The sequence below is a fragment of the Herpailurus yagouaroundi genome, unplaced genomic scaffold (assembly GCF_014898765.1).
Source record: "Herpailurus yagouaroundi ecotype Mexico unplaced genomic scaffold, PumYag 190, whole genome shotgun sequence".
Lineage (NCBI taxonomy): Eukaryota > Metazoa > Chordata > Mammalia > Carnivora > Felidae > Herpailurus > Herpailurus yagouaroundi.
Window position 1 is genome coordinate 5,187,646 of NW_024412421.1, and position 4,562 is coordinate 5,192,207.

Genomic DNA, 4,562 nt, shown 5'->3' on the forward strand with positions numbered 1-4,562 from the left:
CAACGTTTTTTATTTATTTTTTGGGACAGAGAGAGACAGAGCATGAACGGGGGAGGGGCAGAGAGAGAGGGAGACACAGAATCGGAAACAGGCTCCAGGCTCCGAGCCATCCGCCCAGAGCCCGACGCGGGGCTCGAACTCACGGACCGCGAGATCGTGACCTGGCTGAAGTCGGACGCTTAGCCGACGGCGCCACCCAGGCGCCCCGAGACATGCTTTTATAACTGGTGTCAGAACTGGCCAGGAGCAAGAAGTTGGGACTGAGCCCCGGTTTCCCATGGGGACCTGGAACCAGTGAAGCTTATAGGAGAAGGAGGGCTGGATGACAGAGGAACCAGTCAAGGTGTGTGTGGAAAACCACCTGAGCCGCAGGGTGAACCAGGTGAGCGGGTTTGCTTCTGAAGGACTGAACCCTGGTGGGCCTTCTGCAGAATGGCGACACTGTGGGGATGGCCCCAGGACAGCAAAACATGATCCCAGCAGCCAGAGTGCTCCCCCCCCCAACCCCCGCCCCCGGGGAACTGAAGTCAGGAGCCAGGGTGACAAGGGACAAGCATGAACCTGGGCTTTATATCCAAATATTTTAGAAGGTTTGGTAGGACAAATCAAGGCCAAGGTGAGGCTATGAATGAACCCTATTTCCTATTCCACATAGATTTTCTTTCATTTATTTTTGGTTTTCATTCAGGTATTTTGCTGGTTTGTTTACTTTCAGGGAAGCCACGGTTTCCCAGCAGGGTTCACGGGACCCTCGAAGGATGAGGATTTCTAAAGAAAGGTCCTACATTTCTCATCTAGGGGCTTCCCACTTCTGAAAGTATGACCCGCTCTTAAAAGAGCACATTTTATAGCAGGATCTGGGACACATGGACACGCACATCACTGAAACAAGGGTTTCAAAAGCCAAAACTTGCCCAGAATAGAGGTGGAACAGTCTCAGCATCATGGTGCTCAGAGAGTGGTCCCGGACCAGCAGCAGGTGTCGCCCGGGATCTTGTTGGAGAGGCGGACTCCCAGGCCCCACCCCACATATGCTCTATGGGGGGGTCTTGGAACGTTACCAAGACTTCCATGTGATTCTGATACATTCTAAAGCTTGAGAACCACTGCATTGTCATATAATATACTATGCTATTCTAATCTATTAATGAAAAACACCTTTATTTTTTAAAAGTTTATTTTGAGATGGGGGGAATGAGTAGGGGAAGGGCAGAGAAAGAGAGGGAGAGAGAGAATCCCAAGCAGGCTCCGTGCTGTCTGCGCAGAGCCCGACGTGGGGCTTGAACTGATGAACTAGGAGGTCATGACCTGAGCTGAAACCGAGAGTCAGACGCTTAACCGACTGAGCCACCCAGGCTCCCTGGAAAAAAAACACCTTATTTTTAAGCTACAAGTTTGGGGGTAGTCTAAAGGCTACCTAAAAAACCGTCTGAGGCTCTGCGTGGGCTCCCACCTGCTTCCCTTTCCAAGTTCATCTCGTACTCTCTGCCCCTGACAACCTTGCTCTAGCCAGCCCGCCTCCTTTCTGCTTCTCAAACTCAGCCCTTTCTAGAAGCTCCTGAACCTCTGCCATGTTGCACCCCTGCCGAGATCCTCTCCCTGCGGCTCTCACAGGACTTGTTCGTGCTCTAGAAGGAGCCGTGACTTAGATGCTCTTCCTCAGGGAGACTGCCCTGGCCGGTCTGTTTCCTTTTTGGTAGAGCCCTCAACACAGCTGATACCTGTCTGCCTCCCGTTGAAGGTAAGCTGTGTGGAACAATGCCTGGCATATAGTAGGTCTTCAGTAAATATTTGTCGAAGGAAAGAATGGATTAATACCTTTCAATCCGACGGACCTGGTGGAACACGTCATGATCACCCGGGGAGCATCTTCAATCCACAAAGCCCCGCTCCCCCTCTGCGGTGTGGTTCTTTGGGGATGATATGGAGAATCCCCTGTCCCGATTCCTGGCTTCCCCCGTCCTCTGCCATTCTTCATATGCAATATCTGAACCAGGAAAATATAGAGGGAGTAGCACCAGACTCGAAGTTAGGGCACAAGGGTTACACACAGAGTTCAGCCCGGCCTGGCCATTTGACCTTGGGCAGGTCTCTGAGTGCCTTTAGGCCCAGGGCAGTTGGGGTCACAAACCTGCTTATAAGAGTCGTCAAGGGTGAGATAGGAGAGAGCTTAGGAACATGCCTCGTATTACGAAGGACTCACAAGCTTCCCACCTGAGGTATTGACCCATAAGCCGCATGTGCGACACAGAGACACAAGACCCCCAAGGAAGCCTCCGGAGCGTGGGCATACAAGTCCATGGTGGGGGCCCGCAGACGTGAAAATACTACCAGTGGTCTTGTGAAGAGTCCCTGAGCCTCAGGGTCTAAAAGACGGCTTTGCTGATTTGCATAAGGATTTGCAGAGCCTTTGCAAGTCATCGGAGGCAGATGGGAATACATCAGGATCCATAATACTCTGGCAACCAGGCTTGGCCCCTTCACCTTCAAGGCCTCCCTGCTGGAGCCCAGCCTGGAAAAATGGCGGGTTGGGCTTCCCCTGGGGGCTCCCGCGGCCACCCCCTCCTTCCAGAAGCGAGTATGGGGGCTTCCGAGGCACTCCAGTGCCACGCTGCCTGATGGATGGCAGGCCTTAAGCGTGACTGAGCTTTCACAGTGGAAACCATTAAAGGGTATTCTCCTTTTAATTCTTTGTGGTCGTTCTCACTCCTTCCTCGGAGAAACCTCTGATTTTTCACTTGCGAGACGCTTGGCTGCGCTTGTCATACCCTAAAAGGTGATTTCAGTTCTCCGATGCCAGGGAACCTTTTCCGCTGATCAAAACACAGCTGCAGAGGCCCGTGTGATCTGCTAATGGGCACCCCAACTCTGGGGTATGTCTCTCCATACCTGGGAAAACAGATATAATTAGGATAACGGATATCATATGTATATGCAAATGCAGCAGGTAGAAATGACTAGCAGTGAGACAGGGCTTGACTTTGCCAAATCCCGTCAGGCCGGCGGTGCAGGTTAACCAGCGCGACACCATCAGGCCGGTGCCCGCCCCAGAACCAGCTCAGGTGTCTCCTATCATCCCTCTGTCTCCCCCGGCCTGGACCCCTCCTGCAAATTATGTGTCCTGTCCACATAAAAATAGATCGCTCCAGCTCCTATGAGGGCACAGGGATCCCCGCATCCCAGAGAAAGTGAGGAAGAGAGGGACAAGAAGAGAGCTAGCTCTCCCTGTTTGGCCTTTAAGAAGGCTTCTGTCCCCAGAGTGGTGGCGACCCAACCAAAGGGGACCTGGCCAATCATTGCTGAACCCGAGCTGCCTGTTTCAAAAAGGCTCACCTCGTTAGGAGGGCCTGGAGGTCCGGTGACTTACCTCTCTGGGCCTTGGGTTCGTCGCCCTAAAATGGGCAAAATCATACCACCTGCCTCAAAGGGCCTGGTAAGCCGTAAGCCTCAGCTAATGTGATCCTCTACCGTGGGTTCGTGGCGGGATGAAGGCAGTATACTCTCCACTGTGTCCCTCCGTCTGCGTGCTCTGGGATAAGTCACTTTACCTCTCCCAGCCTCAGTGTCTCCATCTGTAAAATGGGCGAATATCACCTACTTTCCTGGGCTACGGGAGGGCCACATAGACAGTGGATGGGTGACGTGGTTTCGCATAACAGAAAACGACAGAAACTAGTTGTACGTGTGGAGGATGAATGTGTTCTGGGAGCCCCGAGCCTGTTGTGATGGGGAGAGCCTCGCTTGCGAAGCTCTGAGTCTGATAGGCGTTGAAGAGGTCCATCCAGTCCATCAAAAGCGCTAGAAAGCTGTGCAGGCACAGAGCACGGGCACTGACTTTTTCCAAGCCGTGCAGGCATTCAACATGGGCATCCAGCTGCTTCTACCAAACTGCGACATCTGACTTTTGGGTTGGGGGACACTTCTGTACGCTCTGCGCCTAACACAGTGCCTAGTTCGTCGTAGACGCTCAAAAAATATTGACTGGCCGCTGAACTACACCATGAGCTAACTTCTCTGCCCCGTGGGGGGGTGGTGAGAATGCTGTCAGAGTCTTGGCCCCTCGGCCGGTGGTGGGGACAGTGCTTGTATGGTGCGTGTGGACTTTGGAGTCAGAACCACATTCAGATCGCGGTTCTGCCGCATCCTAGCGGTGACTGTGCTTGAACTTCGGTTTAGGAAAACCTGCTGACCATCGCTTTGCCTTCATCTGTACGATGGGGATAAAAATACTGCCTTCTTTATAAGATCACTGTGCAGGCTCCTTAAACTTGCACACGTCAGTGCCTGGCATGTGTCTAAAAGGAAGGTGGCTGGACTGAAGTGAATCTCCTCCCTCCCTCCCCTCCCCTCCACTCCCCTCCACCCTCCTTCCCCTCCTCACTACACAGATTCCAGGACATTTCATACCCAGTCTGGTCCCAGGCCCCAGAAGTGAAACTGATGCTTTATCTAACCATGGCATTGATGTTTCTTATTCTGTTGAAGGCATCAATATTTGTTCAATAGTATAAGTCTTAAATAAGCGTCTAAACGACATATTACAGATGATGAAAGTCATTTCC

The 4,562-nt window shown here is 52.4% G+C and overlaps 1 long non-coding RNA gene across 3 annotated transcripts in view; it reads left to right on the forward strand.

Annotated features, from left to right (window-relative positions):
• Positions 1–1,171, forward strand: part of LOC121045281 (uncharacterized) — a 21,259-nt gene extending 20,088 nt beyond the window's left edge. Inside the window, exons 3-4 of one of the 3 annotated variants that reach the window (XR_005797671.1) lie at positions 235–343; positions 716–1,171. This is a non-coding gene — a long non-coding RNA (uncharacterized LOC121045281). Of the gene's footprint in view, positions 1–234 lie in introns of all 3 variants that reach the window. The other 2 variants (XR_005797669.1, XR_005797670.1) reach the window with 2 other exon arrangements.
• The last annotated feature ends 3,391 nt before the right edge of the window (positions 1,172–4,562 follow it).